The 27,907-nt window shown below is 44.0% G+C and overlaps 1 protein-coding gene across 1 annotated transcript in view; it reads right to left on the minus strand.

Moving 5' to 3' along the window:
* The window catches only part of LOC131588634 (zinc finger protein 239-like), a 156,736-nt gene that overhangs the window by 88,823 nt on the left and 40,006 nt on the right, over window positions 1-27,907 (minus strand). The gene's annotated exons all lie outside the window — the stretch shown is intronic.

Raw genomic sequence — 27,907 nt, forward strand, 5'->3', positions numbered from 1 at the left:
TATGGAAACCTTTTTACGAGAAACATTTCTCTTGTGGCTTTTATTTCTGGCATTTAATTTATGAATACCAGCTGCCTGCAAAAGCAATTACAATCATGAAACTTGTCTCATTGTCATAGCCTTCTTACAGCTGCATTTATGGGCTTTTTATGTTGGGGTTTTATATATATATATTTTTTTTTTTATGGTTTTATTTTTATTATTGGGTATTATTTTAAGGATGAGCTGTTCAAAAGTAAAGGTTTTCTTTATATATCCCTGTAATTATCTCTGAGAACTGAGGTCTCCTCTCCCTGGGGACAAAGGGTCTTCATCACTCTCCCTCTGTTCAAGCTTCTCATGGGATCACAATTTCTTTAGTATTTATTTTGTTTCATCGTGGATACTTCTGCTCACATCAACAGTTTGAATACTTTACCTCCCCATACTCTCTCATGAATTAGAGGGGATATTTTAGTGTGTTATTCTTTATCTCTATGGCAGTATTAAAAGAGCTTTCAGCCCCATAGGGGCATCACCTCATCCTCCTTCCATCTGAGGCTTGACTCTCTCTACTGACCTTGGTGTTTTCATGTTGTCTTTCTACGTGTCCACACTCTTTTTCTCTCTCTGGGAGAGAGGATCAAGGTCTGCAGGTCTCCTCTGTGGAGTGAAAGGGTTAATATCCTGCCCAGGCCTGGAGACGGCCGTGGGCAGTGGGCAGCAGTCCCGGTGTTTGGGGGGCTCAGCCTGGGGCCCAGCGGACCCCGGCTCAGTGCGGGACACGGCGGGGTCAGTGTTGGAAAGATGTCAGCAGCCGTGACCTGGCCCAGCTTGGGGCCGGGGTCCCGCAGCCTCCATCCCCCGCCCGGGAGCCGCTGGGGTCTGGCCCAGCCTCCCACAGACCACAAAGGAGCGGGGCCGGCCCCAGCAGAGCTCTGTTACCTTCTTAGGCCAGAAGCAAAGAGAAAGATTTCCCAGGATTGCTGATTTTAAAATTTGGATCTCACAGAGAGGGATCCAACTCCTAAATGGTTCAATCAGTTGTCTATCTCAGAGCTAGCCAGCTGCTGGCTTTTTTCCCAGGCACAGAGGAAGCTCTCAGCAGCTTATCTCAAAAAAATAATTTCCATGGATGGTTTTTTCCTTCTCACTAAATATCAAAGAGTGGGACACCAGCACACAAGACCTATGCTGAGCTGAACCCAGAAGTGTGGGCAACCCAAGGGAAATCGGCAAAATTAGATATGGAGCCTCTCCAAATTTCCCTGAAGCAGCCAGGACAAGAGGTGTCGAAAAGCAATCCCCTGTTCCAAGGGAGGGAAGGAAGGGCTCACAGCCTGTCTGTGAGTCCTGCTCAAGGCACGGCTTGGGGAGCCAGGGATGGCTCCCTAGAATGCTCCTATCCTGCCAAACAAGAAATCCAATGGAATCCACACAATGCTGCAGGACCCAAGAAGAAGAAATGAGATGATGAAACCGAGGCACCCCACAGGCTCAGATCCTTACACCAGCCTGAACCAGGTGCCCTCCTCACACTGCTGCCATTCACAACTTGATGCAAAAGATGCTTTCTGGGGATCTGCCCACTTCCACAGGATGCAAACACAATTCTGCCTTGGGCTGGCAACAAGAGGTAGAAGGGAAAATGCTCAAGACATGGACGGTCCTTCTGCAGGGATGCACGGAAGCACCGGCCTGACTGGGGCAAGCCTTGCAGGAAATATCAAAGGAATTGACCTCACCCCCAGGGACTGGCTTAATGCAGGATGTGGATGACTTGATCCAGTCAGAAAAATGAGGAGAAGAGGTAGAGGAAGCCTCTGTGAAATGGCTTCATTTTCAGGCTAAAAAGCAGCTTCGATTATCTAAAATAAAAGAAAGGGCAAATGGTAGAGAAAATGGTTAAATATTTGGGACCTATTTTGACAGAAGCTTTGTCTTGTATTGACTCTGAGAGGGTCCAGGGAATCTCAGAAATAATGTTTCCCCGGACTAAAAAGGACCTGCAGCAATTTTTAGGATTAACAGGGAATTGCAGGAGCTGGATTGAGGATTCTCTGTTGCAGCCAACACATTTTCTGACTTCTTTAGCCCCAGATAGTCTCAATGTTATGGGATGGACATAAGAAAGAGAACAAAACTCAACAAAATGAAAAAAATAAAATGATTGATGCCCCAGCCATGGCTCTTCCAGACTCAGAAATCTGAATTGGAAGGGAATATTAAACAGGCCACCCCTGAGCCTGCACTGAAGGCAACGCAGCAGCAGCCAGGGCTCCCCAGCGGGGGAAGCCCCTGGGCCTGCCCACAGATCCTCTGCTCAAATCCTCGGCCTGGCCACCCTCCTTTGCCATCTCCAGCCACTGCGGGACAATCCTTGCTCTCACTCTTGCAGCTTCAGCCCTTTCTGTGCCTGCCCTCGCCACAGCTGCTGGGGAAGGCACCGGGACAATTCCACTCTGCCTCTCAATTACACTCACACTCTGCTCGGCCTGGGATTCAATTCTGGGAAAACAGACCAACTTTAACATGGCTTCAAATCTTATTTCTCTGGTCACACTAGGTTTGCCTTTGCCTTGGGGAAAGGAATTTTAATGTTTCTTTTCCACCACTCAGCAGAGATGAAATTAACATCTCAACAGACTGGGAATAGCCCAAAATATTCCCACCAAGATAACAACCATCAACAAAACATCAACACCCAGCAGCAAACATCCACCCCAGACACTGCCCCAGGCACAGCTGGAGACACCTGGTCTGGAAAAGGCTGAGCAGGAAATCCAGGAGTGCCCACCTAATTCACATCACAGGCACAGAAATCCGGCTGCAACAGGAAACCAAATCCTAACAACTCCACACCTTCAAACCAATGACCATTAAACCAATGGATTTCTATGGGTTCAGACTGTATAAATTTAGAAAAATCTAGTCAAACTCATGTGTCATGGAATGATTTTCTCTGCACACCCAGCCTAAGTGTGGGTTTAATGATTTCCGTTGCACATTCTGGCCAGAATCAAGTAACACCTTATTTCTCTAAAGACATTGTTGAAGAGGTTTTGCTTCTCACAGTTTCAGTGAAAAGATTACACTATTAGAATAATTTTTCATAATAATTTTACTTCTATATTGTCAATTCTGTTTGGGCCAGCGTTGTGAGAATCAGTTTTTAGTCCTAGGAAAATAAAAAGAAAATACTTGATTGCTTTGTAATTTCTCTTTTTATGTTTGTGTGTGGCCCATAGTGATGGCAAAATGATATGGGTATGGGTTATCTTATGTTCACATTTAAGATGTATTTTGAAAAACTAGAAGAGCTTTAAAGGTGACCCTTTAACTTGTAAACCTTTAATAGAATATTTTTTTGTGCCAAAAAAAGATCAGCAAAGAAGGCACCAGCAGGGAAGTGGGAAGAACACTTGAATCACCCACAGCTGCCCTGGAAGAGAAGCTTTGTTCCAGGCAGCCAGGAGAGGAGCTTTAGAAATGCAAATTAACACTGATGCCCCAAAGCCTGCACAATGGCCCAGGGGCTTCCTGCCTGCAGGAGGAATTGGGCTGATTCCCTCTGCCCCTCAGCCCAAGCTCTGCCTGCTTGCACAGATGGAATTTGCACAGCTAAAGGCAGAGCCATTGTGAGGATAGCTGACTCTGCAACACAAATTGGTTAAACTGCAAAGGAAAACAAAAGATGGGGAATGTTGTGAAAACTTCACTGAAACAAGTGGGGGAGAATCATCCCTGTCCCCACTCCAACATGTGCTGTCACTGTCTATGTTATATAGGGTGTATCAGACCACTGGAGATTATTTGCTACCACAAGTTCAGAGAAATCAGTTGGGAATCCAAGTATGTGATGATTTAATGAGAGAAAAGCTGACAATTGATGCAGCCCTGGCTGGAGGGAGCACCCAAAAATGGGGAAAAGATGAACGACCACCAGAACAAATCCTGCAACACCATGGACCAGACCCTGGCAACCCTGATGAATTCATATCAGATACCAGAGGAACCATTTCTCATTTCAGTGACATAATTAGATTACAGGATGTCATTGAAATAATAACCAACCACACAGCTCCAGCTCCTGACCTTCCTCCCAACCAATCCGCTGAGATGAAGAACACAATATTTCACCATGGGATGAAATATCTTTTATATCACATGGGATTACATTATCTTTTGGCAGAAAAAGGAGAGGATTGGGAAAAGTTAAATTATTCAAAATGCTGATGGCAAACAGATGTTAATGAAGAACTAGTAAAAGAGACAACAAAAGAAATAAAAAAGCAGCTCATATACCAGTCCAAACGTGGAAAAGGTGGGAATGGGACACGGTTTTGTGATTCCCTCACAGACCATGGGTTAAACAAATGCTGTTTCTCCTCTCATGTGCTACAGCAACTCTCATCTTTTTACCATGCACCACACCTTGCTGAGTGCAGCTCATTCAGCAGCTGAGCAAGGGGATGCAGGTGGCAGCCAGGCCTCCTGAGCCACAAACGGCTACAAAAGGACAGAGAATGAGGGCACTGAGAGCAATCCCAAAACCAAAGAACACCCAGGAAGAAAAAACAGAGGCAATGAGTGAATCTGCTTGGAGATAGGGCCAGGGACTTGTACATAAGGAAACAATGGGAGAAATAACCAGTTTCAAAAAATGTTAACTAATTGACAAGGACTGCTGCTCAGACCAAGTCCCGCTACATTCCTGAACTTCCAGAAGAACAAAGACTTAACAGAGCCACGAATTCTCCAGAAGCCCATCCAGCCCCGAGAGTCTCCGCTGCTCACAACGTCCCTCTGAGAGAGGTAAGGTGCTTTTCGCTCTGCTCTGGTGCCTGCCGAGAAGATGCAGCCAAAGCTTCGCATGGTTGGGCTGGAGGAATTCCTGGTATTGCCCAGGCGCCGTCTGTCAGACAAGTGTGAAAGCGTTGCAGGTTGGGCAGCAGTGGTGTGTGGTGTATTGTAACTGTAACATGGAGAAGCTTAAAGGGATTTGAGGTGGCAATGCCCCTGTACCACGTACTTCTCCTTTGGGGTGCTTATTAGCACACTGGAAACAGGGAAACTTTGGGCAAGATTTACGTAAAGTTGATTGATTATTGTAATACATGGTGGCCAGGATATGACCTGGACAGTGGGGAAAAGTGGCCGAGAAATGGATCTTTGCAGTACAACACCATTTTACAGTTGATGTTGTGCTGTAAGCCAGAGGGAAAGTGGGATGAAGTTCCGTACGTTGATTTGTTTTTCTATTTGTGAGACAAGCCAGAATGGCAGGCTGAGTGTGGATTGATGGCAGTTAAGGCACGTGTGAGTGATAAATGTGAGGTTTGTGTAAAAGGAAAAAGTTGTTTAGAGCACCTGGCATTAAAAGAAAGTTTGTGTTGGGGAAAACAGATGGATGTTGATTTACAAGTGGTTTCAGCAGAACCAAAAGAACCCGATTTTGTTTTGTCTGCCTCCGCTTCACCCAATCCTATTTCACCTAACCCTATCTCGCCTAATCCCACTTCACCTTTCCCTCTTTATCCTCCTCTACCGCCTGGAACCTCTATCAGCTGGAACTTAGAGAGAAAATCCTGATAAAGTAGCAGGGGTGGTAAAAAGGATTATGAAAACTCAGAATCCAGATTGGGATGACATACAAGTAATAGTGGAGAATTTAATGGACTCTACTGAGAAAGAGATGGTGCTCAGAGCAGCCAAGGAGAAGGTGAGAGAAGATCTCAGAACTGGGCTGGTGATGGGGACTTTAGATGAGAACTTTCCAACCGAGGATCCAGGGTGGGATCCCAATGCCTTTGGGGACATGCGGAGGCTGAAGAGATATCAAGAGTGGCTCCAGACAGGGGTTCGGAATGCTGTACCTAAGGCTATGAATTGGTCTAAATTGTATGAGGTAAGACAGGAAAAGAAAGAATCCCCTGCTGCATTTTTGGAAAGGCTTAAGGAGGCAGCAAGAAAGTATACAGATCTTCAACTAGAAACAGAACAAGCAAATGTTCAGCTTGTGTTCATTTTTCTTGGGCAGTCACAGGATGATATTAGGAGAAAACTGCAGAAGTTAGAAGGAGAAGATTCAAGGAATTTGAATAAATTACTTGAAGTGGCTTGGAAAGTATACAATAACAGGGAAAAGGAAGCTAGTAAAAGCAGCAGCAAAATCTTTTGGCAGTGATCCAAGGAAGAGAGAATCCAGGTTTCAGAGGTCACGGCAGAGGTGGTTGTGGACTGGGGAGGGGCGGACTTGGCAGAGGACGAGGGGGATGGGTTTTGCCAAGATTGGGGTTAAATCAATGTGATTATTGTAGACAAGAGGGGCACTGGAAAAATGAATGCCTGAATCGGTTTAACCAGGGCAAGCAGTTCAATCAGAATCAAGATGCTTCCAAATTAATGGTGCTGGGGGAGTACAGCAGCTGACTAGAATCAGAACAAAAACCAATACAAGAACCTTTAGTAACTATACAGTTGGGAGATAAAGAAGTAAAATTTCTGGTGGATACAGGGGCTACATATTCTGTGCTAAATGATCTAAAAGGGCAAACTGGAGACAAAACAGCAACAATAGTTGGAGCCACAGGGAAGGAGGAGAATTGACCATTCCTGCAACCGCTGGATTTGTGCTTTGGAAACAAAGTGTTAACACATGAATTTTTAGATATGCCTGAGTGTTCAATTCCACTTTGAGGATGAGATTTATTAGCAAAACTTGATGCAGTGATAACTTTTGAAAATGGGGAGCTTTTCATGAAAATACCTGAATCAAAGACAGGACAAATCTTAATGATAAAAGAAAAACCAGTCCCTACTATGCCTCGGAAAGTAGAGGATGCAGTAATTCCCTCTGTATGGGAAACAGACATACCAGGAAAATCTAAGTTGGCACAACCAGTACATGTAGAATGAAAAGAAGGAGCAAAAGCTGTCCAGGTTAAACAGTATCCCATAAAGCCAGAAGCACGGCAAGGAATAATAAAGATTATTGAAAAGTTTTTGAAGTATCAAATTTTGGAAGAATGTGAATCAGAATTGAATACACCAATATTTCCAGGGAAGAAACCAAATGGTGAGTACAGTCTAGTACAGGATTTGAGAGCAATAAATGGAATAACTAAAGATATTTACCCAGTGGTAGCTAATCCTTACACATTGTTGACATCTGTGAAAGGGAAATAGAAATGGTTTACTGGAATTGATTTAAAAGATGCCTTTATCTGCATATCCCTTGACAAAGAAAGTAGGAAACTGTTTGCCTTTGAATTGGAAAACCAGACAATGGAAGGAAAACCCAGCTCACCTGGACACGACTCCCACAAGGATACAAGAACAGTCCAACCCTATTTGGAAGCCAGCTGGTGAAGGAGCTGGAGATTTGGACTGAGAATGGGCAAGTACCAAGTGAACAATACCTGCTGTTACAGTATGTTGATGATATACTGATAGCTACAGAAGAGAAAACAACCTGCATAAAGGTAACAATTGAAATTTTAAATCAGCTGGGAATGGGAGGATATAAAGTGTCTAAAGAAAAGGCACAAACTGCCTGGCAGACTGTGATTTAGCTGGGATGTGAAATCTCACAAGGGCAATGTAAGCTGGGTACTAATCGTATTCAAGCTATTTGTGCTATTCCAGAACCCCAGAACCTGCGTGAGCTGCAAGTTTTCCTCAGGATGACAGAGTGGTACCACCTGTGGATCATGGACTATGGACTAATTGCAGAGCCCCTGTATGAAGCCCAGAAGACACAACCGCTTACCTGGGGCAGACCACAGAAGGAGGCCTTCCTCAGACTGAAGGAGGCATTGACAACAGCTCCGGCGTTAGGATTGCCTGATCTATCCAAAGATTTTCAGCTGTTTGTGCATGAAAGATCACACCCAGCACTGGGAGTGCTGACCCAACATTTGGGAAGCTGGAAAAGGCTGGTAGGCTGCTTTTCCAAACAACTTGACAACGTGAGTGCTGGATGGCCTTCATGCCTGCGGGCAGTTGCAGCCACTGTGATGCTGATCCAAGAAGCCAGGAAACTCACGATGGGTAGACACACAGATGTCTATGTGCCACACATGGTGACCACTGTTCTAGAACAAAAGGGGGCCATTGGCTATCTCCAAGCAGGATGATGAAATTCCAGGTAATCCTAACCGAGCAGGATGATGTCACACTAAAGACAGCTAACCTTTTGAATCCAACTTTGTTCCTTACCAGCAAACACATCTGCCCAACGAGCAGAACTGGTTGCTTTAACCAGGGCATTAGAGATGAATGAAGGGAACAAAGTAAATATCTGGACTGATTCAAAACATGCTTTTGGAGTGGTGCATGTACACAGGGCACTGGGGAAAGAAAGAGGACTGCTGTCTTCTCAAGGCACACACATTAAACATCAAGATGCAGTCCTGCAATTAATAAAAGCAGTACAAAAGCCTGAGCAAGTAGCAATCATGCACTGCAAAGCTCACCAATCAGGAAGCTCCAAAATTCATGAGGGAAATCGGAAAGCAGACTGGACAGCCCAACAAGCTGCTCGAGAAGTGCAAACTGCAATGGCATTGATACCTTTAAAAACTAATGTATCTCAATTCAATTTACCCCCAGAACCAAAATGTTCAATAAAAGATGAGAAATTGGGACGCTCACTGAATGCATAGAAGAACTCAGAAGGGTGGTATGTGACTACACAGGGACAAGCAGTGGTACCCCCCTCGATAATGACAGAAGTTCTACAAATTAAACATAACAAATGTCATTGGGGTGCAGAGGCATTGGTGAAATTGATAAAACAAAGTTTAATTTCAGTACAGATGTCAACAATGGCAAAATCAGTAATGTCAAAATGTGAAATTTGCTTAAAGAACAATCCAGTGGCTCGACAACAGGCACAATTAGGATGAATTCGGGAAGGAGTAGAACCAGGAGATTATTGGCAAGTAGATTTTCTAGAATTACCAAGAACTCAAAGATACAAATATCTATTGGTAGGGGTTGACACATTTCAGGATGGCCAGAAGCTCTTCCCTGTTGCACAAATCAAGCAAAGGAGACAGTCAAGTGGTTACTGCAAGAAATCATTCCAAGATTTGCGGTGCCTCTAGGAATATCATCAGATAGGGGCCCACATTTCACAGCCACAGTAGTGAGGGAAGTGAGTAGGTTACTGGGAATAGCTTGGGATCTCCATACACCATGGAGACCCCAATCCAGTGGACAGGTAGAGAGGATGAATCAGACATTGAAGAGGCAAATCAGCAAAATATGCCAAGAGGCTAAACTGCAGCAGCCACAAGCTTTACCAATAGCACTGCTGAGGATTCGGATAAAGTCTAGAAGCGGGATGTCAGTCAGTCCTTATGAGATATTGTATGGGAAACCATATGAATCCCCTGAACCTAATCCAAATGTACATGTTACAGGGAAGCAAGAGGTGTAGAATTATGTTATACTGCACAAACTGTAGGGCCAACAAAGCTGCAGATAAAGCGGGTTTGATTGTTTCAAATGTCTAGGTTGCTAGTGACTGTAATGGGGATTATTTTATGGCCTTTAGGGCCATCAGCTGGAATCAATGTTACCTTGGGATGTGAAATGCAAAAGGATCAGCTGACAACTCTTCATTTTAGAATGAAGAGGCATGTGGGGGTGCAGCCAGAAACACAAGTGATAAAAGTCTCTAATACTATTCAGGCAGAAAATGGGATGATTGCATTAATTCAAGATTTGGCCAACATGCAAAACACCAGCAAAATAACTGCCTGTCTTCCTATACCAATGGCAGCAGGAGACCAAATAAATGGGGGAATTATAACATCAAAATTACCTGAAATACAAAAGAATAAAAATGAAAATGTGAGCTGTGTATTGCAAATAGATTACGAGTACCCAAATAAGACAGTGCTTGAAAATGCTGAGAAGCCAAAGTATTCATCTAGATGGGATTGTCATGAAAATGGAGGAAAGTATGAACCAAAACTAGGCTGGTATGGGGGATCAGGGAATTATGGATGGTGTTATGAAAAGGTAGCAAAGGTCATTAAAGAAAAGATTTCAGTATCAAAGTGGAAGTGTGAAGGACAGGAAGCAAAAGATCGGGCTGAAGCTTGGGACAGTGCATGGTCAATGAGTGTGCTTCAGAAATTCCAATCTATGGCAGATAGCCCTTGGTGCATTAAGGGGGAAGGCTCTGAAAATGAAACAGATCCAGGGGTATGGAACACTGCAACCAGTAGTAGAATGGAGGCAGACAACGTGAATTGGTGGGTATGAAACAAAACTTAGGACTGTACTTCTGATGATGAAGAAATAAAACAAATGCCACCGCTAGTGGTAGCTCTGCAAATTGGATGTGCCTGCAGAGGAATCAAACATAAACAAGGTGAAATAAATGACAAGATAGGACAAGTGATCCACAAGGTAATATGGAGCACAAGTACAATTCAGAGTCCAGGCCAATTTGGATGGGCAGCAAGCGATGGCACCTGGACAACACATTTGCCTGTAGGTGAAAAAGTAAAAGAGATTACTTTAGGCCTCCCCACCTTATGCCCAATTTGGAGAAGGTCCCCATTCAAGGGAGAGCATGAACTTCTGCAAATAATGACGAGACAAGATGTTCAGGAAAACAAAACTGAAGATAAAGAAAGATGGCAGGAACCCTCCAGTAGTGTAAAATTTGAGTGGGCTCTGGAATCCTTGTTTGGTCCAATAGCAAATTATAATAATAGAAAGATGTTGTACAAACTTACAGGTCAGGTAGAAAGAGATTGGCAAGAGTTACCAAAGAGGGATTTAGAGAGCTAAATGTACAATTACAAGACACAACTAAAATGACCCTGCAAAACAGATTGGCTTTAGATATGTTATTCTTGAAAGAACACGGAGTATGCGGGTACCTAAAAGGACAAATTGATCACTGCTGCATCCACATCCCAAATGGAACTGCAGATGTAGAACACGACATTACTCAATTAAAACAAACAGAACATGAAGCACAGAAAGAGCAGGAAGATCTGACCACAAGTTGGGTAGATAAAAGTTTTGAGGCGTAAGGATGGAATGTGAGCTCCTGGATCAAATCTATTTTTGAGAGTCTGATAATCCTACTAATTGTGTTCTTAGCAATCTGGTTAATCTGTGCAGTTCTGAAAGGAGAGATAAAGGAAAGAGTATCCTGGAACCAGAAGATAATAAAGGCACTGACACGGGACAGAGATCCACATCCGCATTTGTCATCTCCAAGTCCTCCAGAGTGTAACAATGCTTACGACAACTGTGGATTCAAAGATGAACATCAAGTATAAACACAGAAAAAGGACTGTATATAGTGAAAGCATTACACTTATTATAGTAAAGTGAAATACTTTCAAAGAGATGAAATATGTTACCATGTGGTTAAATGTTTCTGAAAATGTTTCTTAAAATCTTGTAGAGGTAGGCCACAAGAATGCTTGGTATTAGGAATGGACTAGCAAGCTGAAATGTTTACGGTAACGGGAACTGGTACTTGGGGTCTCCAAGATACCCACCCAGAGATAAGATTTGTACATGTTCCATGTTCGTGCAAGGATGAGCTAACTCTCATAAAGCAATATAGATAAAGTTAATCAACCAATATTAATGAAGCAATATTGATAAGGTTGTTACAGTGATTATTGCTACAGCTAAAATTGTAGAAATATGTGCACTTTGGACAAAGACAACGGAACTGGATTTGGGTTGCTGATACCCCTAGTTCACCCATGCTTCAATAAAGCACCTGCATATATTCAGTCTGTGATTATGTGTGTTCCTGAACGCTAACAAAGACAGATCAAAAACTTCCAAAACACCAAAAATCTGATATCATCCCAAAATAGAAAGATTCTGCCCCCACAAAAAAACAAAACACCAACATTCAGCCGAATAAAGCTCAGAAACTCCAAGATTCAGCCCCGTGAAAATCGTGGATCTCCCTGCCCGGGCACTCGCTGCATGGGGGGGTGAGGGGGGCAATGAGGCCGAGCCGGAGCAGGGGGTGCCTGAGAGAGGCCCCGAGCCCGGGGGAAGCCCCTGCAGAGCCATGGAAGTGGCTCCTGGCCGGACTCGGGGATCCCCCTGGCGATCCCCGCTGGAGCAGCCTGGTCCTGAGGGACTCTGGCCCCTGGCAGGGACCCCAGGCTGCAGCAGGACAAGGATTCCTGTCCCTCAGGGGGAGGCACTGACATGACCTGACTGTGACCCCCATCCCTGTGCCTCTGGGCGGGGAGGGGGACGGAGAGGGGCAGAAAGTTAAGCCCGGGAAGGAGGGACAGCTGGGGGGAAGATGGATTTCCGGAGGAATTACTTTGCTTCTCATTTGCTTGTTCTGACATGTTGGATAATAAATTCAATTAATTTCCCCAAGTCAGGTGTGCTGTGCCCGTGACCAAGGACTGACCTGTCCCCACCCTCATCCAGACCCCCGAGCCTTTCCTTGTGTGTTCTGCTCCCCGCCCAGGGCAGGAAGGAGAGTCACAGAGTTTTGGCCTCGCTCCGGCATAGCCCTGCTCCATCCCGGACTCACCCCCAGCTCGCAGCGTCCTCAGCTCCCGGGCACCCCGAGCTCCCGGCGCTTCAGCGCAGCGGCGCTTCCTTGGCCTCCTGCCCGGGCCGGGCCCAGCGCCGGGGCCACTCCTCAGCCCAGGCTGCCGAGAAATGGCGGAGCTCAGCCCAAGGCAGGCGAGTCCGTGCCGTGTGCAGAGCCCGCCGCTGGCTGCGATTGGCTGCTTCTGCCGTCACTCGTGGCTCTGGCGCGCGCTGATTGGGCAGAGCGGGGACAAGCCCGGCCCCGCTGGCGCCCCCAGGGCGGCCGTGGGGCAGGAGAGCCGCCATTGCCGGAGCGTCTGTGCGGGCCCGGTAGCGGCGGCAGCAGCGGCCGGAGCCCGGTGAGGCGGCGGCGGAGCTCGGAGGCGGCCCCGGCCATCGCAGGTGGGAGCCGCGCTCGGTTCTGCGGGGGCTCGGCGCTCGCTGCGGGCCCGGGAGGTAGTGGAATAAATGGAATTGTTTCGTGCTGACTAAATTGTAACTATTCGGAATGTTATTATTAGAAGCAACCAATGGAATCAGTGTTACGAGGCAGATGTTATGTGTTAAAATTGAGGTACAGGATGTAGTTTAGAAGATAAGTGATGTCTCATGACCAAAAGAAGATAAGTGATGTCTCATGACCAAAACGGCCTTGAGATGGACAAAATTAGAACGACTTTAGGCATTGGGCCTAAAAACCAGTAAATATCAGACTAATTAGTAGAGTAACATAACACAAGCTTAGTACGCACACACAAACCTGTAAGGTTATCCAAAGGACAATGAGGAAGAGGAGAAGCCTTCACCAAAAGACCCCCAAAAGAAGACTGAAGACCCCCTAACAACAAATGATGCATGTGCCTTGAAGGAAAGTGACGTAAAGTCAAAAAAATCAGAAATAGGAGGAATCATACGAGAAACATTAATGAATATGTGTAAGCACACAGTATATAAGTTTAGCATGAAGTGCTTTGTTCTGTACGTGAGGTGGAGTGAGAAGTCCCCCCCGTACCCCAAATGGTTTTGCTTATGCCTTAACCATTTGTAACCACTGGCCAATTATATTCACACACACATATATATATATATATATATATATCAGAATATATCTTCTAAATTGTATCTTTATTACTAAATTGTATTATTTTATTATTTTGTATCCAATTTATTAAACTATATTATCAATTAATTAGATTGATTGTTTGGAAATTTGAAAGTCATTTATAACAATTTGGTGCCAAAACCCATGAACTCCGATCTAGGGGGAGAACGGCTAATGATGGGAAGGAGTTCCCCACCAATTTTTTAAGGTGGTGCCAAGGTTAGATCGTGCTCCCTTGGAAATAGAAGTTCCACTTAGGATAAAGCATAAGCAGAAGAAGCTGGCTGTAGGAAGCGTGCAGAAGAGCTCCCGTAGAGTGCCGGCCAGAGATAAAGGTGCCTGTAAAACGTCTTGTGCACAAGAAGCGCCGGGCAAACGGAGTGTGTGAGTCCCACGGGGCTGGGCAGGGGGGAGCTGTGTGCCTGTGTGTGTGTGTGCAGTGGCTGAGACGGGGCTGGGCAGCCCGGACCCACAAAGGGAGTGCAGACCTCCGGCCGTACCGCGTTTTCGGCTCTCCGCGAGGAGACCGGCCGGGAAAGGAGGGAAGGGAAAGAGAAGAACGAGTGAAAATCCCCGGCAGGGACGGGAGGGAGAGTCCCAATCTTAAAACCCACGGGAAAGTCCTCGGGGAGAAGGGAGTGATCTGATCGCTGAGTGAAGTGACTCAGGAGGAGAGTGATCGAGTCAGGTTCAACTTCCTTTAAAAAGAGAAAATAGTTGGGAACTTTAGTACGTAGCTAAGAGGGATTGGGAAGAGAAGTAGCCAGAAATGAGCAGTCAAAGAGGGGTAAAAGAAATTGAGAAAGAGAGGAAATTAGACAGGAAGCGAGTAGTTGGCAAAAGACGGGATAGAGCAAGAGTAATATTGAGGGAGGGGGGAAGTTGAAGCACGGAGTGAGTGAGGGGGATCAAGATTCTCCTGGTACCGGAGATTTCTTGCTTGGTTGCTGCCAGAGATGGGTTCAAGGGACAGTAAGTCCTTGAACCCAGGGGCTGGGAATTATAAGGGGAATTCGCAGGAGCCCGGAATATCTGAGAACCGTGAGGGGGTTTCTCAGGAGGGGAGCATTCCTCAGGACAGTCCACTGAGGATGATGTTATGATTTTGGGATACATGGGAATCCCGGAGAGGAAAAACAAGCAGAAAATGATTAATTATTATATGTTTAAATAGACAAAGAAAATGATCTGAAAATATAATTTGAATTGGCCAAAGTTTGGATCGTTTAAAGATTGGATTTGTTAAGCTTTAAATCAGTATGTAAAGAACCTTTTAATCAAGAGAGCGACTATGCTACCCTGTAGTTTCCCGGGGTGGGGGGGGTGGGGGGGGGAAAGATAAATTTATTACTAAAACACAAGAAAGCAAGAGTTATCTGTTGTATCCTTTACAAACTAATAAGTAGCAGGAAAAAAAAAAAAAAAAAAAAAAAAAAGGTAAAACTGTTCCTTCATCTAAAGATATTTTGCTGGAAATAGAAACAGCAGCACTACCTAAATCCCATTTAACTGAAAAGGGTGAAGTGCTGGCTGTGCCAAGTGAACTCTAACATATAACACAACTGACCATTTGTTACAACCTGGCATTAATTTGGTTTGGTTTATTATATTTAGACATTCAAAAGACAAATTCTGCCTTGCTTAGAGTCTGTGAAGCACAAACACATTTTATGAATATATAGTATCTAAATGGTGTGTTACAGTTGTGTTATGTGCATTATAAGTGTTAAAAACATGTAGCACAGGTTTTTTTCACAGAACCTTAAATTTCCGTATTTTTAAAATATGTTTGTTTTTCAATATTTTGTATAGTCAATATAAATGGTTTTGACTAAATGTTTTATTTATTTAACAGCAAAAATTGTGCTAAAAGAACCCCCTGTTAATTAAAGTTTTATTAATAAATTGCTAACTGAAGTTGTGGAAAAAGTAACTTTTATTGTAGTTGGCACATCTCTGGAGCTTTAGTAGTTTAAATTAAAAGAAAAAAAATATAACTGACTAAGAGAGAGAGAGATAAGACAGTGCTGTGAAATCTGTGCCATCCTTGAAACAAGCAGAGTTGAAGTGGCTCATAGGAACCTTATGAGGCCAAGGGTAGCAGTGAGACTAAACGTGTCAGTGACCAGACCCCAGGGTATAAACTTTGCTACCAAGAAGAGCGGCACCTCGGCCCTTGGCTGCAGCCCAAGGGGCCTTGAGGAAGGTAGAGAGTGAAAACTCCTGAGGATTATTTTCACTGTGTTCATTAAGACACCCTTGGCAACTGGCCAAAACCATAAAGCAGGATGGGACAGAATCCAAAAAAATAAGAAAGAAACAAGCGATATTAAAACAAGCAGCACAAAAGCAAACAATGAGCAAACAAACTATGCAAAAACAAAATCACAATAATTCTGATCCATGTGACAAATGCAAACAAATATGACAAATGCAAAAACAAGATAAAATCTGTGTTTGTGGCACATCCATATGTTAATGCTGCCTGTTACAATCACTGTAATTTTATAAAAGTATAAAAAAATCTCAGGGGAAGAATTAGACAAAATGAATAAGTAGTGTGAACAGTTGAAACAGCAGTATAGCAACTGAGATTGGCCAACTTTAACTAAAATCATTCTGTAGGTTTAATGCAAGAAGTAGTTATAGAATTAAAATTATTTAAATGTTAAATTTGTGAAAGACTTAAAATAGCTAAAAAAATAGCTGTGGGAAAGTGAGAGTCTAGCTCCAGACCAATTTTTAAAATGAAATCTTACTCAAACTTCCAAGAGAATAAAATGACCTAGAAGATAAATTTTGAATCATCAAATAATTAAAACAGTTTGTATCAGATAACAATACTAACACCTGGCCACCAAAAACTCCTGCTGGATATTAGAGAATGACAAAAAGAAACTAATTGTAGGATAACCATGTTGATTTGTGCTGGTATAAAAGTTCTGGAGCTAACCCTTACCAATCCATAAGTGACCTAAAATTCTATTTGGAACAACCAGGTACAACAAGTAACAAATGGAAAGCCCCTGATGGAATATATTAAATTTGTGAGTAAAGAGCATATAGTGAATTACCTCAAAGGTGGAGAAGAACCTGTATCTTAAGAGTTATATGACCCTCCTTCTTCATTATACCGAGGTCCAGGAGCAATATATTAAGAACATCACTTTATGAAACATTAAAGAACAATAAAAGAGACTTGAACCTTGACTTTCCAAAAGCAAGAAGAAACCAGAAATGAAGACAAATGGCCTGCAGAGAGATGACCCAGCCACTTGAGCTGCAGATGGATCTTAGAGATATAGAACCCAAATCTATCTATTGAATCAGTTCATAAAGCTGCAGACAGTAGTTAAAGTTGTTTCAAACCAAACATCTACTGCCCTAAAGCTGCTGGCCAAGCAACATTCACAAGTGTGAGCATTTGTTTATGAAAACAGAATTGCCCTGGACTATTTGTTAGCTGAAGAAGGGGGAGTTTGTAGAAAGTTTAACAAATCTGAGAGTTGTATAAAGATAAATGATTATAGAAGAGCCATCACAAAAATTGCTAAAGATATATATACAAGTTCAAAAATAGAATTTTATTTTGAAGACTGATTAGTGAGATAACCTAAGAAGTACTTAGTGGAAAAAGTTAAAATTTATGGCATAGTGTTTTATATTTAGATTATTGTTTCTATTTTGTATAATTTCATGCCTTATTAGACTAATCCATTCAGTAATTCAAGGAATACTGAATGAAAAGAAACTATAATAGCTCAAAAAAAAAGTTAACTAAATTTGAAAGAGAGTGCAAAAAGCTTGATACAGCATGAAAAAAGTTTAAAAATTAGAAATGAAAATAAAGTAAATGCAAGAAATGAAATTATTGAGAAGATAAAAAAATAAAATTCAAGTTTATTTTTTTTAAAAAAAAAAGCACCAATAAATGTAATAAAAAAGAGAAATGGGGCATTAAAATAGATGGAATTGATTTGTGCTGACTAAATTTTAACTATTTGGAAAGTTACTATTAGAAGCAACCAAAAGAATCAGTGTTATGAGGCAGATGTACCCCTTTGCATTAAAATTAAAATTAAGGTACAGGATGTAGTTTAGAAGATAAGTGATGTCTCAAGACCAAAACGGCCTTGAGATGGACAAAATTAGAACGACTTTAAGCATTGGGCCTAAAAACCAGTAAATATCAGACTAATTAGTCGAGTAACATAACACAACGCTTAGTACGCACACACAAACCTGTAAGGTTATCCAAAGGACAATGAGGAAGAGGAGAAGCCTTCACCAAAAGACCCCCAAAAGAAGACTGAAGACCCCCTAACAACAAGTGAAGCATGTGCCGTGAAGAAAAGTGATGTAAAGTCAGCAAAATCGGAAATAGGAGGAAACCTATGGGAAGCATTAATGAATATGTATAAGTTTAGCTTGAAGTGATTTGCTCTGTACGTGAGGCAGGGTGAGGAACCCGTACCCCGGTCGGTTTTGCTTATGCTTTAATCATACTTAATTACTGGCAAATTATACATATAATTTGTAATTATTTCCTAAATGATATTCTTTTACTAAACTGTATTCTTTTATTATATCAAATTACTATTCAATTTACTAAATTGTATTCATTTTTAATTAAACTGCCATTAACCCAAGGGACCTAGCTGTCAAAATTGTAATTTCTTTTATAACAACCGGTGAGGCGGCGGCGGAGCTCGGAGGCGGCCCCGGCCATCGCAGGTGGGAGCCGCGCTCGGTTCTGCGGGGGCTCGGGGCTCGCTGCGGGCCCGGGAGGGGGCGGCAGGGGGCTGTGGCGGGTGGCTTGTGCCGTGGCCGGCCCGTGTTGGCCCTGGGCTGAGGGCGCTGCGGGAGCGGCTGCCCGCGGTCTCCTTGCCGCTGGGGCCTCGGCAGGAGGCGGTGGCGGAGCAGCGCTGGCTCGTCCCGCTTCGTGTCGGAGGTGGCTGCGCTGTGCCCGGGACGCTGCGCTGGGGCCGCCTCCGAGCTCCGCCGCCGCCTCACCGGGCTCCGGCCGCTGCTGCCGCCGCTACCGGGCCCGCACAGACGCTCCGGCAATGGCGGCTCTCCTGCCCCACGGCCGCCCTGGGGGCGCCAGCGGGGCCGGGCTTGTCCCCGCTCTGCCCAATCAGCGCGCGCCAGAGCCACGAGTGACGGCAGAAGCAGCCAATCGCAGCCAGCGGCGGGCTCTGCACACGGCACGGACTCGCCTGCCTTGGGCTGAGCTCCGCCATTTCTCGGCAGCCTGGGCTGAGGAGCGGCCCCGGCGCTGCGCCCGGCCCGGGCAGGAGGCCAAGGAAGCGCCGCTGCGCTGAAGCGCCGGGAGCTCGGGGTGCCCGGGAGCTGAGGGCGCTGCGAGCTGGGGGTGAGTCCGGGATGGAGCAGGGCATGCCGGAGCGAGGCCAAAACTCTGTGACTCTCCTTCCTGTCCCGGGCGGGGAGCAGAACACACAAGGAAAGGCTCGGGGGTCTGGATGAGGGTGGGGACAGTTCAATCCTTGGTCACGGGCACAGCACACCTGACTTGGGGAAATTAATTGAATTTGTTTTCAAACATTTCAGAGGAAGAAAATGAGAAGTAAAGTAATTCCTCCGGAAATCCATCTTTCCCCCAGCTCTCTCTCCTTCCCGGGCTTAACTTTCTGCCCCTCTCCGTCCCCCTGCCCGCCCAGAGGCACAGGGATGGGGGTCACAGTCAGGTCATGTCAGTGCCTCCCCCTGAGGGACAGGAATCCTTGTCCTGCTGCAGCCTGGGGTCCCTGCCAGGGGCCAGAGTCCCTCAGGACCAGGCTGCTCCAGCGGGGATCGCCAGGGGGATCCCCGAGTCCGGCCAGGAGCCACTTCCATGGCTCTGCAGGGGCTTCCCCCGGGCTCGGGGCCTCTCTCAGGCACCCCCTGCTCCGACCCGGCCTCATTGCCCCCCTCACCCCCCCATGCAGCGAGTGCCCGGGCAGGGAGATGCACGATTTCCACGGGGCTGAATCTTGGAGTTTCTGAGCTTTATTGGTCTAAACGTTGGTGTTTTGTTTTTTCGTGGGGGCAGAATCTTTGTATTTTGGGGGGATATCAGATTTTTGGTGTTTTGGAAGTTTTTGATCTGTCTTCGTTAGCATTCAGGAAAACACATAATTGTATATTGACTGTATGCAGGTGTTTTATTGAAGCGTGGGTGAACTAGAGGTATCAGCAACCCAAATCTAGTTCTGTTGTCTTTGTCCAAAGTGCACATATTTCTACAATTTCAGCTGTACCGGTAATCACTGTAACAACCTTATCAATATTGTTTCATTAATATTGCTCCATTAACTTTATCTATATTGCTTCATGAGAGTTAGCTCATCCTTGCTCGAACATGTCCGAATCTTATCTCTGGGTGGGTATCTTGGAGACCCCAAGTACCAGTTGCCATCACCGTAAACATTTCAGCTTGCTAGTCCATCCCTAATACCAAGCATTCTTGTGGCCTACCTCTACATGATTTTGAGAAACATTTTCAGAAGCATTTAACCCCATAGTAACATATTTCCCCACATTCTATATATTTCACTTTGCTATAATAAGTGCAAGGCTTTCACTATATACAGTCCTTTTTCTGAGTTTATACTTGATGTTCATCTTTGAATCCACAGTTGTCGTAAGTGTTGTTACACTCTGGAGGACTTGGAGATAACAAATGCGGATGTGGATCTCTGTCCCGTGTCAGTGCCTTTATTATCTTCTGGTTCCAGGATACTCTTTTCTTTATCTCTCCTTTCAGAACTGCACAGATTAACCAGATTGCTAAGAACACAGTTAGTAGGATTATCAGACTCTCAAGAATAGATTTGATCCAGGAGCTCACATTCCATCCTAACCCTTCAAAATTTTTATCTACCCAACTTGTGGTCAGATCTTCTCTCTCTTTCTGTGCTTCATGTTCTGTTTGTTTTAATTGAGTAATGTCGTGTTCTACATCTGCAGTTCCATTTGGGATGTGGATGCAGCAGTGATCAATTTGTCCTTTTAGGTACGCGCATACTCCGTGTTCTTTCAACAATAACATATCTAAAGCCAATCTGTTTTGCAGGGTCATTTTAGTTGTGGCTTGTAATTGTACATTTAGCTCTCTAAATCCCTCTTAGGTAGCTCTTGCCGATCTTTCTACCTGACCTGTAAGTTTGTACAACATCTTTCTATTGTTATAATTTGCTATTGGAGCAAACAAGGATTCCGGAGCCCACTCAAATTTTACACTGCTGGAGGGTTCCTGCCATCTTTCTTTATCTTCAATTTTGTTTTCCTGAACTTCTCATCTCGTCCTTATTTGCAGAAGTTCATGTTCTCCCTTAAATGGTGACGTTTTCTAAATTTGGCATAAGGTGGGGAGGCCTAAAGTAATCTCTTTTACTTTTTCACCTACAGGCAGATGTGTTGTCCAGGTGCCATCGCTTGCTGCCCATCCAGATTGGCCTGGACTCTGAATTGTACTTGTGCTCCATATTACCTTTTGGATCACTTGTCCTGTCTTGTCATTTATTTCCCCTTGTTTATGTTTGATTCTTCTGCAGGCACATCCAATTTGCAGAGCTACCACTAGTGGTGGCATTTGTTTTATTTCTTCATCATCAGAAGTACAGTCCTACATTTTGTTCCATACCCACCAATTGACTTTGTCTGCCTCCATTCTACTACTGGTTGCAGTGTTCCATACCCCTGGATCTGTTTCACTTTCAGAGCCTTCCCACTTAATGCACCAAGGGCTGTCTGCCATAGATTGGAATTTCTGAAGCACATTCATTGACCATGCACTGTCCCAAGCTTCAGCCTGATCTTTTCCTTCCTGTCCTTCTCACTTCCACTTCGATACTGGAATCTTTTCTTTAATAACCTTTGCTATCTTTTCATAACACCATCCATAATTCCCTAATCTTTCATCCCAGCCTAGTTTTGGTTCATACTTTCCTCCATTTTCATGACAATCCCATCTAGATGAATACTTTGGCTTCACAGCATTTTCAAACACTGTCTTATTTTGGTACTCGTAATCTATTTGCAATACACAGCTCACATTTTCATTTTTATTCTTTTGTATTTCAGGAAATTTTGATGTTATAATTCCCCAATTTATTTGGTCTCCTGCTGCCTTGATATTGGCAGACAGGCAGTTATTTTGCTGCTGTTTTGCATGTTGGCAAAATCTTTCATTAATCCAATCATCCCATTTTCTACCTGAATAGGATTAGAGACTTTTATCACTTGTGTTTCTGGCTACACCCCCACATCCCTCTTCATTCTAAAATGAAGAGTTGTCAGCTGATCCTTTTGCATTTCACATCCCAGGGTAACGTTGATTCCTACTGGTGGCACTAAAGGCCATAAAATAATCACCATTACAGTCACTAGCAACCTAGACATTTGAAACAATCAAACCCGCTTTATCTGCAGCTTTGTTGGCCCTACAGTTTGTGCAGTCCACAGTGCAGGGGAAACCTTCTTCACTCTGGTGTAATGTATGCAGGGATCCAGTCCAGCTCCTTTGACTGCTGTCAAGGTAGTTAACAGTACCTGATAGGGTCCATTCCACCTTTCTTTTAATGGTTCTTCGTTCCAGCTTTTAACGTACACTTCATCTCCCGGGGGGATGTCATGAGCTGGATTCTCAAGAGTCAGCGGCCTGTTCCACACAAGGGTGCTCCGAAGTCGAGCTCGAGCTTTTCCAAGAGACAGAACATAATTCTACACCTCTTGCTTCCCTGTAACATGTACATTTGGATTAGGTTGAGGGGATTCATATGGTTTCCCATCCAATATCTCATAAGGACTGACTGACATCCCGCTTCTAGGCTTTATCCAAATCCTCAGCAGTGCTATTGGTAAAGCTTGTGGCTGCTGCAATTTAACCTCTTGGCATATTTTGCTGATTTGCCTCTTCAATGTCTGATTCATCCTCTCTACCTGTCCAGTGGATTGGGGTCTCCATGGTGTATGGAGATCCCAAGCTATTCCCAGCAACCTACTCACCTCCCTCACTACGGTGGCTGTGAAATGTGGGCCCCTATCTGATGATATTCCTAGAGACACCCCAAATCTTGGAATGATTTCTTGCAGTAACCACTTGACTGTCTCCTTTGCTTGATTTGTGTGACAGGGAAGAGCTTCTGGCCATCCTGAAAATGTGTCAAGCCCCTACCAATTTGTATCCTCGAGTTCTTGGTAATTCTACAAAATCTACTTGCCAATAATCTCCTGGTTTTCCCTAATTGTGCCTGTCGTCTAGCCACTGGATTGTTCTTTAAGCAAATTTCACATTTTGACATTAATGATTTTGGATTTTTAACATCCATACTGAAATTAAATTTTGTTTTATCAATTTCATCAGTGCCTCTGCACTCCAGTGACATTCTTTATGTTTAATTTGTAGAATTTCCCTCATTATCAAGGAGGGTACCACTACTTGTCCCTGTGTAGTCACATACCCTTCTGAATTCTTCTGTGCATTCAGTGAGCGTCCCAATTTCTCATCCTCTATTGAATATTTTGGTTCTGGAGGTAAATTGAATTGAGATACATTAGTTTTTAAAGGTATCAATGCTATTGCAGTTTGCACTTCTCGAGCAGCTTGTCGGGCTGTCCAGTCTGCTTTCCGATTTCCCTCATGAATTTTGGAGTTTCCTGATTGGTAATCTTTACAGTGCATGATTGTTGCTTGCTCAGGCTTTTATACTGCTTTTATTAATTGCAGGACTGCATCTTGATGTTTAATGTGTGTACCTTGAGAAGACAGCAGTCCTCTTTCTTTCCACAGTGCTCTGTGTACATGCACCACTCCAAAAGCATGTTTTGAATCAGTCTAGATATTTACTTTGTTCACTCATCTCTAATGCCCTGGTTAAAGCAACCAATTCTGCTCGTTGGGCAGATGTGTTTGCTGGCAAGGCCTTTGCCTCCACCACTGCACCTGTTGTTGTTACCGCATATCCAACGTAACTGGTCCTGTTCTCCACAAAACTGCTTCCATCTGTAAACAGCTCCAGTCTGCCTGTTCCAGTGGGACATCTTTCAAATCTGCTCTGGCTGAACAGGTGTGTTCTATCTCTGCCACACAATCGTGTTCCAGTGGGCCTTCTTCAGTTGTGGTACCTAGGAACAAAGCTGGATTCAAAAGGTTAGCTGTCTTTAGTGTGACATCATCCTGCTCAGTCAGGATTACCTGGAATTTCTTCATCCTGCGTGGAGATAGCCAATGGCCCCCTTTTGTTCTAGAACAGTGGTCACCATGTGTGGCACATAGACATCTGTGTGTCTACCCATCGTGAGTTTCCTGGCTTCTTGGATCAGCATCACAGTGGCTGCAACTGCCTGCAGGCATGAAGGCCATCCAGCACTCACGTGGTCAAGTTGTTTGGAAAAGTAGCCTACCAGCCTTTTCCAGCTTCCCAAATGTTGGGTCAGCACTCCCAGTGCTGGGTGTGATCTTTCATGCACAAACAGCTGAAAATCTTTGGACAAATCGGGCAATCCTAACGCCGGAGCTGTTGTCAAAGCCTCCTTCAGTCTGAGGAAGGCCTCCTTCTGTGGTTTGCCCCAGGTAAGCAGTTGTGTCTTCTGGGCTTCATACAGGGGTTCTGCAATTAGTCCATAATCCATGATCCACAGGCGGCACCGCTCTGTCATCCCAAGGAAAGCTCACAGCTCATGTAGGTTCTGGGGTTCTGGAATAGCACAAATAGCTTGAATACGGTTTGTACCCAGCTTACATTGCCCTTGTGAGATTTCACATCCCAGGTAGATCACAGACTGTTGGGCAATTTGTGCCTTTCCTTTAGACACTTTATATCCTCCCATTCCTAGTTGATTTAAAATTTCAATTGTTACCTTTATGCAGGTTGTTTTCTCTTCTGTAGCTGTCAGTATATCATCAACATACTGTAACAGCAGGTATTGTTCACTTGGTACTTGTCCATTCTCGTTCCAAATCTCCAGCTCCTTCGCCAGCTGGCTTCCAAATAGGGTTGGACTGTTCTTGTATCCTTGTGGGAGTCGTGTCCAGGTGAGCTGGGTTTTCCTTCCATTGTCTGGATTTTCCCATTCAAAGGCAAACAGTTTCCTACTTTCTTTGTCAAGGTGTATGCAGAAAAAGGCATCTTTTAAATCACTTACAGTAAACCATTTCTATTTCTCTTTCACAGATGTCAACAATGTGTAAGGATTAGCTACCACTGGGTAAATATCTTTAGTTATTCCATTTATTGCTCTCAAATCCTGTTCTAGTCTGTACTCACCATTTGGTTTCTTCACTGGAAATATTGATGTATTAATTTCTGATTCAGATCCTTCTAAAATTTGGTACTTCAAAAACTTTTCAATAATCTTTACTATTCCTTGCTGTGCTTCTGGCTTTATGGGATACTGTTTAACCTGGACAGCTTTTGCTCCTTCTTTTCATTCTACATGTACTGGTTGTGCCAACTTAGATTTTCCTGGTATGTCTGTTTCCCATACAGAGGGAATTACTGCATCCTCTACTTCCCGAGGGATAGTAGGGACTGGTTTTTCTTTTATCATTAAGATTTATCCTGTCTTTGATTCAGGTATTTTCATGAAAAGCTCCCCATTTTCAAAAGTTATCACTGCATCAAGTTTTGCTAATAAATCTCATCCTCAAAGTGGAATTGAACACTCAGGCATATCTAAAAATTCATGTGTTAAAACTTTGTTTCCAAAACACAAATCTAGGGGTTGCAGGAATGGCCGATTCTCTTCCTTCCCTGTGGCCCCAACTATTGTTGTTGTTTTGTCCCCAATTGTCCCATTCAGGTAATTTAGTACAGAATATGTAGCTCCCGTATCCACCAAGAATTTTACTTCTTTATCTCCCAATTGTATAGTTACTAAAGGTTCCTGTACTAACTTCTGTTCCGATTCTAGTCAGCTGCTGTACTCTCCCAATACCATAGCCTTGGCAACATCTTCCTGCTGGAACTGATTGCCCTGGTTAAACTGGTTCTTCGGGTTGTTTGGGCATGCTTTTTTCCAATGCCCCTCCTGCTTGCAATATGCACATTGGTTTAACCCTAACCTTGGCAAAACTGATCCCCCTCGTCCTCTGCCAAGTCTGCCCCTCCCAAATTCACGACCACCCCTGCCACGTCCTGAATTTTCTCTCCCTTGTAATACTGCCAAAAGATTCTGCTGCTGCTTCTTACTAGCTTCCCTTTCCCTGCTATTGTATACCTTCCAAGCTACTTCAAGTAATTTATCTAAATTCCTTAATTCCTCTCCTTCTAACTTCTGTAATTTTCTCCTGATATCATCCTGCGACTGCCCAAGGAAAATAAGAGCGAGCTGAACTTTTGCTGTTTCTGTTTCTATTTACAGATCTGTATATTTTCTTGCGGCTTCTTTAAGCCTTTCCAAAAATGCAGTGGGGGATTCTTTCTTTTCCTGCCTTATCTCATACAGTTTAGACCAATTCATAGTTTTAGGCACAGCATTCTGAACCCCTATCTGAACCCATTCTTGGTATCTCTTCAGCCTCCGCATATCCCTAAATACATTAGGGTCCCACCCTGGATCCTCGGTAGGAAAGTTCTCATCTAAAGTCCCTGTTATTAACCCAGTTCTGAGATCTTCTCTCGCTCTCTCCTTGGCTGCCTTAAGCACCATCTCTTTTTCAGTAGAATCCATTAAAGTATCTAATATTACTTGTATATCATCCCAATCTGGGTTCTGAGTTTTCATAACCATTTTTACCACCCTTGCCACTTTATCAGGATTTTCTCTATAAGTTCCAGCTGACTGTTTCCAAATTACTAAATCTGCAGGAGAGAAAGGCACCTTTACAAACACCGGCCTCTCTACTCCTACTCCTTGTCTCAAGGGGGCAATCACAGTCTGATTTTGTCTGCCCAAGTCTTTTTCCATTTTATACGGGACCGGGGCAAACTTAGACCGTGTCCGGTGAGATACCGGTGTCGCTGATTTATTATCATTACATCCATTACTACTATTTTCCCCCCCAGCATTTTCCACATTTCCTTGTATTACGGTTAAATTTTGATCATCTCCTGGGGAAGACGGATCTGGTGAAGGCGGGAGAGGAGGGTAAAGAGGGAAGGGTGAGGTAGGATTAAGTGGACTAGAATTAGGTGTAATGGGGTTGGGTGAAATGGGGGCAGACAAGACAGAGTCAGGTTCTTTTGGTGTTGTTAAAGCCACTTGTAAATCAACATCCATATCGTTTCCCCGACGCAAACTTTCTTTTAATGCCAGGTGTTTTAAACATTTCTCTTTTACACAAACCTCACATTTATCACTCACACACGCTTTAACCACCATCAATCCACACTCAGCTTGCCATTCTGGCTTGTCTCGCAGATAGAAAAATAAGTCAACATACGGAACTTCATCCCACTTTCCCTCTCGCTTACAAAACAACATCAACTGTAAAATAGTATTATATTGCAAAGATCCATTCTTTGGCCACTTTTCTCCACTATCCAGGACATATCCTGGCCACCATGTATTACAATAATCAATTAACTTAGCCTTATGTAATTCTTCCCCAAAATTACCTTGTTTCCAATGTGCTAATAAGCACCCCAAAGGAGAAGTACTTGGTATGGGAGCACTGCTGCCCAAAATCCCTTTAAGCTTCTCCATATTATAACTATAACTATAATATACCACAAATGCCGAACCCGCGACGCTTTCGCAGTCGTCTTACGGACGGCGCCTAGGCTTTACCAAGAGGAATTCCTTTAGCCCAACCACGCGCAGCTTTCGCTGTGTCTAACTGGCAGGCACCAAAACCAAATTAAAGCACCTTACCTTTTCTCCCGGGGATGTTGTGAGCAGCGGAGATGGTCGCGGCTGGATGGGCTCCCCGAGAATCCCTCGGTGCCGGCTGGAGCGTGATCGGGTCGCGAGTTCGCTCAGCAGCACTCACAAGGTCCCATCTGGGTCGCCAAAATGTTAGCGTTCAGGATCACACACAACCACGAATGGTTATATGAAGGTGCTTTATTTAAAGAGCTCTGGGTGTCAGGGGTACACATACCCAAATCTGACCCGATTTGAGTTTTCGAGTTGAACATATTTTATACTCTATCATTATGCAACTTACATATTAATTATTAAACTTACATTGTTCTATTGTATGCATTGTTTTTACCCAAGCATGAATTTCTCGTGATTCCCCCTTAGCCCCCTAACATGGTTCCCCATGTTCTCTAAACAAGAATTATATCTAACCACATCTAACAATTGTATCATTTATCACAT

This window comes from Poecile atricapillus, chromosome 26 (genome assembly GCF_030490865.1).
Source record: "Poecile atricapillus isolate bPoeAtr1 chromosome 26, bPoeAtr1.hap1, whole genome shotgun sequence".
Lineage (NCBI taxonomy): Eukaryota > Metazoa > Chordata > Aves > Passeriformes > Paridae > Poecile > Poecile atricapillus.